This window comes from Pleurodeles waltl, chromosome 4_2 (genome assembly GCF_031143425.1).
Source record: "Pleurodeles waltl isolate 20211129_DDA chromosome 4_2, aPleWal1.hap1.20221129, whole genome shotgun sequence".
NCBI classification, from domain to species: Eukaryota; Metazoa; Chordata; class Amphibia; order Caudata; family Salamandridae; genus Pleurodeles; species Pleurodeles waltl.
Window position 1 is genome coordinate 381,895,490 of NC_090443.1, and position 9,281 is coordinate 381,904,770.

Here is a 9,281-nt window from a genome sequence, read left to right on the forward strand (position 1 = left end):
TTCTGTCGGTCGCCCGCCAGCCCAGCGGGAAACACAGAATAACCGCGGCGGTCTTCTGACCGCGTAGCGGTATTCTGTTGGGGGAACTTTGGCGGGCGGCCTCCGCCGCCCGCCAATGTTAGAATCACCCCCTATGTCTATTACCACACACACGTGCTGATTTAGTACCAGAGTCCTGCAGCATCATACTGACAATAAGGGGCTGCCCTGCATCTGCTCCATCACTGGCACATTACTCAGAAACCTGCACCAACATATGCATCCTTGGACCACAGAGTAAGTGTGTCTGTGTTGAGGCATATGGCTGGCCTCATACTATTGACAATACATCCATAATTTCAATCAGTCAATGCGCAGGTAGGTGCAACTATTTAAACATAAGTAAACTTCCACAGCATTATTGCTCGTGTGTGTCCTTGTGATGGCACACACATATTAGTAACTACAAACAAGGATGTATCACGGCAATCCTCAACACTTTGGAATACCCACACAACCAGTGGGCTGTCGTTTGTCAGTTTACGGTGACAACTAGGTAGATGGGTACAACATCTGGGGCAGGCTCAAGTGCTATGGGTGTCACAATGGGATGGCCACTGCACCAACCATTGCATGCCCCTCAGATGCAGTATTCAGTGTCATGCAATCCCATATGGTCATGGAGGTGTAGAGCTAACAAACATCTGCATCACAATGCCATGTATATATGGTGCACTGAAAAGCACCAATCAATCAATCATAGCATTTGTAAAGTGCCCTTCTGACCCTTGAGGGTCTCAAGGCGCTGGGGGGGGGGGGGGGTACACACCACAGGAGTGTCTGGGAAAGTGATGGTTTGTAGGTGCCTTGGTCTTCATTATCTGAGACTCTGGCCCTCATTATGATAGTGACGGTCTATTCCGAAGACCGCCATGGTGATTGCCGCCAACAGACCGCCGCAGAGGTGGCAAGCCACCCGCCAGATTATGACACACAAACATATAACCAACAGAAAGCAGCCACAAAAATAATTCCGCCAGACGCAACAGAGGAAAAAAACTATCGAACCCGGTACCCTCCCCCCTATGCTTGCAACACACCACCCTCCAAATTATGAACCATGAATCACCACAGCGGACACTCTACGGCGGTCATCCATTGGCGGTGTGGACCGCTGTGGTAGAATTAACCACTCCACACCTACAGAAGCCAACACTGGCCAGATTGCAAATCCCACACCTGACACATATATACACACCCCCCAACAGCACGGTAAACCCCCCCCCCCACACACACAACCCACAAGTCTTTGCAAACTTGGCAATCCTGCTACACGTTGCCAGCACATACATTGACAGAAACACAAACACACACACACACACACACACACACACACACACACACACACACACACACACACACACACACACACACACACACACACCCCCCCCCCCCCCCCCCCCACCCCCCCCCCCCCACCTATACACCGGTCACGCATCGCACACCACACCTTATACACCAACACCCTCTGCACAACGCACACACTACACAATAGGCATGTCCCCACACACGAACCCCCATTTCACTGATGAGGAGTTGCAGGTGATGGTGGAAGAAATCATCAGGGTAGAGCCACAGCTGTTCGGTGCACAGGTCCAGCAGATATCCATTGACAGGAAGATGGAGCTATGGCGGAGGATCGTGGACAAGGTGAAGTCTGTGGGAACCTATCCATGCACAAGAGACGACATTCAAAAGAGGTGGAAGGACCTATGGGGGAAGGTGCATGCAGTGGCCTCCACGCATCACATTGCCATCATGAAGCCTGGTGGTGGACCCCCACCTCCTCCCCCACAGTTGACAGCATGCAAGGAAATAGTCTTGGCCACCCTGCATCCAGAGGGCCTCACGGGGATCACTGCAAAGCTGGACACTGGTAAGTCACCATTACCACCTGAACACCACCTACACATGTATGGCATGTCATCCCCTCACCCTGACTCCCTTCACCCCAATCCATCCTATACAGAGAACCACCCCCAACTGTGTATCCCTCCATGCCCTAGCCACTGCAAGCACACCACTCCCATCTCTGCATGCACACACAACAGTAATGCATGGGCAGTATGTAGCCCTACCAATCCCACAATCCATCACCATACTCCACAAAGGTGGAAGGACAACACCCATCCCATAGAGAAAGCCAGAAATGCTAAATATGTAACTGACAATGAGTGTAACAAATCTTTTACATATCCATAGGTACCCCAGCCTATGGCAGCAGCGAGCAGGTGTCAGTGCAACCCAGTCCTCCACCAGAAGAAGCCCTCAGTGATGACAGCAACTCTGGATGTCTCGATCTGGATGATCTCCCTGGCCCATCTGGGACCACTGGTCAGTCAGGCACCACATCCAACATCCATTCCGCCGCCTCCCCCCCAATCGGACTCCAACACCACAGCAGCCACCCAACATCCCCAAACCACTGTTCTCTAGGACATGACGATCAACAGTGTGCCCACCTGTACAGGGACCTGAGTCGACACCACACGGGCAAGATGATGAAGGTCCCGGTGTTAGTGGGAGTGGGCACACAGTGCAGTAGACACAGACACAGGGGGCTAGGGCCAGTGGGAGGTTAGCTGTGTGCCAAGGGGAGGCCCAGCCCAGGGAACCGACTGCCCAAGAGGCACTCACACACATGACCTGAGAGCCTACCAGAAATCCCAGGACAGGGTGGGCCAGGTACTTACCATCTTGCAGGAGAACCAGTGGCTGCAGTGGGAACACCACCAGGAGGTCATGCAGCAGTTGCAGGGCTTAAAATCCAACATGGCCTCCATTGCAGGGGTGCTGGGTGACATTGCGAACATCATGCATGAGTACACAACAGACCAGCGGGCTCCTTCCACTAAACAGTGAACTCACCAGCCTTCCACATCTGCTGCAGCTAGTGGACAGGAGGACCTGCCACAAGACTCACAGGCCACCAGCACCCCTCACTCTGCAGCAGGAGAACCACCCCGCAAACGTTCCCTACAACCCAGACAAACACCAGAGACTGTAGCCAAGACCCAAACCACTGCCAGGAAATGAACCCCTCCCGAATGTCTCCCTTATGTGCCACTGAGACACCTTGTTCACTTTGGACTGCCATTGCTCCTTTTCCTATCGCCCCACGGATACTAGACCTGTGCTACAAACCAACTGAGCCACTACACTGAAGATTTCATCCCCTATCACCCCACTCTATTGCACTATCCCTTCCTACAATAAACACACTTGAACACAACTGAAGCTTCTGTACTTTAATTACAACATGCAGGGGCATATTTATACTCCGTTTGCGCCGGAATTGCGTCGTTTTTTTTAACGCAATTTCAATGCAAAACTAACTCCATATTTATACTTTGGCGTTAGACGCGTCTAGCGCCAAAGTCCATGGAGTTAGCGTCATTTTTTAGCGTGGACACCTACTTTGCGTTAATTATATGCAAGGTAGGCGTTCCCGTCTAAAAAATCGACTCTGAGGCATGTGCGTCGGATTTATACTCCCGGGCAAAATTCACGCCCGGGAGTGGGCGGGTCAAAAAAAATGACGTACGGCCGCTTTTGCGCCGTTTTTTTGCGCCTGCAAAAGGCAGGCGTTAAGGGACCTGTGGGCTCTGAAGGAGCCCAGAGGTGCCCTCCCATGCCCCCAGGGACACCCCCTGTCACCCTTGCCCACCCCAGGAGGACACCCAAGGCTGGAGGGACCCTTCCCAGGGACATTAAGGTAAGTTCAGGTAAGTTTTTATTTTTTTTATTTTTTTGTGGCATAGGGGGGCCTGATTTGTGCCCCCCTACATGCCACTATGCCCAATGACCATGCCCAGGGGACATAAGTCCCCTGGGCATGGCCATTGGGCAAGGGGGCATGACTCCTGTCTTTGCTAAGACAGGAGTCATTTCTATGGGGGTTGGGAGTGAAAGAAAATGGCGCAAATCGGGTTGAGGCGAAAAAATTGCCTCAACCTGACTTGCCCCATTTCTTGACGCCCAAGCTCCATATCCCCCTACGCCGGCGCTGCCTGGTGTACGTCGTTTTTTTAACGCACACCAGACGGCGCCGGCGGCTAACGCCGGCTAACATCATTCAATAAATACGGCGCCCGCATGGTGCTTCAGAATGGCGTTAGCCGGCGCTAATTTTTTTGACGCAAAACTGCGTTGGCGCAGTTTTGCGTCAAAAAGTATAAATATGGGCCCAATACTTTTCTTAAGCCATTGTGTCTCACAGATGTAATTGGAGTAGTGTGTCGTGATTAGTAGCATCCCATTTGAAATGTTCTGTCAACTACTCATCTGCAAGCAGAGCATTGGTTTGCGATCTAATTTGTGTGCTAGAGTCTACAAGCAAACCAAAGTACGTAGTGGACTGGAATTGTCTTGATGTCTACTATTGGTACCTATGACGCACATTATATTAACCACCATTATGAATTGGCAACCGCCTGTCCTGTATGCAGAGACAGGTGGAAGTGACCTCACTCTGCCACCGTTTGGCGTCATGGCGGAAGGCGGTCTGCACCGCCGTGCAACTCCTCATTGATTAACATGGAAGTCTGTGGAGCACAGGAACCAATGATGATCACCGCCGGCAGTGACGCTGTTCACCGGCATGGACATGACTGGCATTTTCTCTATCCCACTTCACTTGATTCCTGACTCTCAACACATCAACACCTCCACTGCGTGTGCTGCTATGTCCTGTGTCCGGAACCCACAATGGCCCATGCTGCATGGGATAGGGCCCCAGCCTTCACATCTGTGGAACTGAAGAAGCTTGTGGATGGGGTCCTACCCCTGTATGGACAGTTGTATGGGCCTCCAGATCAACAGGTGAGCCCCTTTTGGGTACTTTGGATGCAACATGGCTGTCTCTAATGTATGTGTGTGCTGGCAGTGTGTCATTTGGGTAGTGTATATTTGCTGCATGCAGTGTGTACACAGAGGTATGAGTAATGTGTAAGGTTGATGTGGGAGCTATGCAGTATGTAAGCCATTGCTGTAACGGAATGTAGTGTGGAGTTCTTGGTGTCCTTTCTTCTGTGTTCCCTATGCATGTCAGCGCCCATCAGAAGAAAGCTTTATGGTGTGCCATCGCCAAGGACGTGCGGACCCCGGCGGTAGATATCCGGCGGAGCACCCACTGCAGAAAGAGGTGGGAGGACCTGCAACGCTGGGGCCGGAAGACAGCTGAGGCCCATCTGGGGATGTCCTCCCAATGAGGAAGCGGTGCCCGTCGGACCCTGATCCCCCTAATGGCCCGCATACTGGCAGTGGCCAATCTGGAGTTGGATGGGCACTTGAGGGCAGCACAGCAGCCACAAGGGGGTGAGTACACTGTGTGGAATTCTTTCTCAATACCTGCCATGTTGTATGGGTGCAAGGTTCCAGTCAGTGAATGGACCAATATGGCAGTTTGGCTAATCTTGTAGAGTCCTGCTTAGCAATGTAGAGTGGTATGTACATGTGGTATTGGCAGACATGGCTTAGTGTGTCCCAGTAGGTGTGCAGATGGTAGTGTTTGAGTTCATTTCTGCTGTTTTTCCCAGGCAATGGTTTGGTGTTGTGGTTCGTACTGCACAGTGTTAATCCCAGGGCCAGTGGGTTGAAGGGTGAGGGGATCACCACGGGAAAGACAGGAGCTGATATTACTGACTGATTCCTTCTCTGATGGAAGCTCCCTGGTGGTGGCGGACCCCTCTGGGACCACCCCAGCTACATCATCTTCAGCTACCAACCCGTACCAGCACCACCCTTCCAGTAGCCCCCCACTCAGAAGCCTGTGTCTGCTCACCCAGGAGGGTGAGTGTCTCCTTCGCCTCGGGCACCTCAGGCCCTGCCCTAGTCAGCCCTGCTGCCCTCACTGAGGAGGCTATTGACCTCCTGAGATCCATCTCTGTAAGGCAGTCAACCATTGTGAATGCCATCAAGGGGGTGGCATCCCAGATGCAGAAATGTAATGCTTACCTGGAGGGAATTCACTGTGGCTTGGCTGCCCTATAGAGATTGCCATCAAAGAGGAAGCCAGAGCCTGAAACAGCCAGTGTCCCTGGTTCTTCCATCCCTCCTCCAACTACCTGTTCCCAGTCCCAGAGCCCTCTCCACCCACCCATCCCAAGACAAGAGACAGGACTTGCACAGGCACCACAGATCACACAACAAGCATATACACATCCAACACACAGAAGCACACGCAACAACAGTCACTGCCTCCACTGTCACCCCTTCTCCTCCACCCTCACAGTAACATCAGCACTCACACCTGCAAGCACTGCATCTTCAGTCCCAGATCCTGCCACCTGTACATCCTTGCCCAAAGTTACCACAACAGCAGACACACAGACTAGCACCCCATTTACCACATGTGCAGTCACCACAACCACATGCAGCACAACCACCTCACTTGCAGACACCGCAACATACATGCACACAACCTGTTTGTCCTCTCCGACCCGGTCTGTCCAACCCCCTCCCAAAACACATAAATGCTCCCAATCAGGCACTCAACAGCAATCCACCTCACACATACACACTGTACATGCACCTGCAACCCAGCCTAGCACACCTACTCCTCTTACAACCACTCCCTCTACCTCCACTCTCAAACCTGGTCCCACAGCCCGCCCCACTGTACCAAAAAAAAAAAAAATGTTCCTTGCCCGCCTTGACCTCTTCCCTCCTCCTCCACCCCGTTGTGTCTGGAAAAGGAAGCTCCCACTCTCCCAGCCCAGTATCTCCAGCTCCCAGTCCTCTCATGTCCCTCCCCCTGCAGAAAAACCTCCCACTAAGGGGCACAAGACTGCCACTCTGAACCCTGCTCCAAGCCCACTCCTCCACCCCCTAAACAGAAGAGCAAAGGCCCGCCTCCTCCCAAACCAAAGGATTCCTCCTCCCAAAAAACCCCCCTCCCCTGCCCCGAGGTACCTGCCTTGCATGATGACGTCCCTGCCCAGTGGAGTGACTTGGGCTGTCAGGAGTCAAGTTGGGCCTTGTTCGTTGCCCTGTGGGTTGTTTCTCACATTGGACTGGCCAATGGCCCTTTATGCAGATAGTTTCCATTTTTTTAATGTGGTTGCTATTCCCACCGGAATACAGTGGTTGGACCATAGGTATTTGTCCTGGCTTTCTTTACTTCTGGCTTATGTTGCTGTTGGATTTCTCAGCAGATTGTTCTCGGTTGATGGTATGTGTGTATGGTGTGTGTTGTGCATGTGGGTGTGTCACTCTCCCCTCTTTCCCTTCTGTGCTCGGCGGCTGTCCTTGCCGTCATCATCGGCGTTGCTGCTCCTGGACTGCTATCATGTGGTAGAGCATCGGCAGAGCTTCCATTTAGGGTTCCATGGCGGCAACAGACTCCTCTGTGTCCCTGGAGGTGAGTGTCTCCTTTTATATGATTTGTTTCGTAAGGCTTTTCGAGGCAGTGGTCCTGCCCCGGAAATCCTGTCGTGTGCTATGTCATAATATGGTAGGTGGGGAATGGTGTTCCGACAGGCTGAAGATGGCAACCGCCGTGGTCGGTGGCCGGACCGCACTGGCAGTTCCGGTGGTACATTGGCTGTATATGGGAGGGATCACCGCCATGGTCATAATTTGGCAGTCTTCACCGCCAGCCTGGCGACGGATCTACTGCCATCCCCGGCGTGGCGGTCAGCTGACCACCAATGTCATAATGAGGGCCTATGTGTGATTGACTGATCATAGATGTTTGTCAGCTGCTCTGATCTCACTTGCTCACTCAGCCTAACTAGCTGATAGTAAACAATGTCGTCCATTAACTGATATGTACAAATATCACGAAACAAAGGGCCGTATTTATACTTTTTGACGCAAAACTGCGCTAACGCAGTTTTGCGTCAAAAAGTTTTGCGCCGGCTAACGCCATTCTGAAGCGCCATGCGGGCGCCGTATTTATTGAATGGCGTTAGCCGGCGCAAGCAGACCGGCGCTGCCTGGTGTGCGCGAGAAAAACCACGTACACCAGGCAGCGCCGGCGTAGGGGGAAAATGGCGCATGGGCGTCTTAAAATGGGGCAAGTCAGGTTACGTCGAAAAAATCATCGTAACCCGACTTGCGCCATTTATTTTCGACGCCCATCCCCCATCAACATGACTCCTATCATTGTAAAGATAGGAGTCATGCCCCCTTGCCCAATGGCCATGCCCAGGGGACTTCTGTCCCCTGGGCATGGTCATTGGGCATAGTGGCATGTAGGGGGGCACAAATCAGGCCCCCCTATGCCACAAAAAAAAAAAAAAAAAAAATACTTACCTGAACTTACCTTAATGTCCATGGGATGGGTCCCTCCGTCCTTGGGTGTCCTCCTGGGGTGGGCAAGGGTGGCAGGGGGGGTCCCTGGGGGCAGGGGAGGGCACTCTGGGCTCATTTTGAGCCCACTTGTCCCTTAACGCCATCCCTGACCCAGGCGTTAAAAAGCGGCGCAAAAGCGCCGTTTTTGGCCACGCCCACTCCCGGGCGTCATTTTTGCCCGGGAGTATAAATACCACGTAAAGGCCTGGGAGTCATTTTTTAAGACGGGAACGCCTCCCTTGCATATCATTAACGCAAGGAAGGGGTTCACGCTAAAAAATGACGCACACTCCGGGCACTTTGGCGCCCGAAGCGTCTAACGCCAGAGTATAAATATGGCGTTAGTTGGCGTTAGTTCTGCGTCGAATTTGCGTCGAAAAAAACGACGCAAATTCGGCGCAAATGGAGTATAAATACGGGCCAATGTTTCCTATTCATGTCTTGCATGCTGGACCTCCACCCGACACTGTTGGTGAGGTGGCCAGATTTGAAGATCCAGAAGCAGCCAGTAAATGTTATCTTGTGCGTCAGTGCCAATCCAGGGTTTGGGGTGAGTCAGTCTAATGTGTGCAATGCTATGAATAATGGTTTTGCCTGACCAATGATATGATATTGATGGAGTAAGGATGGTGACATCATGTCTGTTGGAATTTTGAGCATTGAGAATGGCTTGGTTGTAGCACAAAGGACAATATGTGCTGGCATGGCATTGTGCGTATTAGGAAATGGAATGGCTGGCCCCATATTCATTGATGTCTATAATGATAGGTGTCAGAGCAGCCGTTTATGTAAATAGCATGCCTGTTGACAATAACTTTGTCACAGCACTATTGACAGCACTGTGTGGCACACATAGCTTACACTTACAAGACTGGGCAGGTGTAGGTTATATATTTAGAGGTCTCTAAGGGGCTTATGTAGGAGACACTTGCACCACAGGTGCCTCA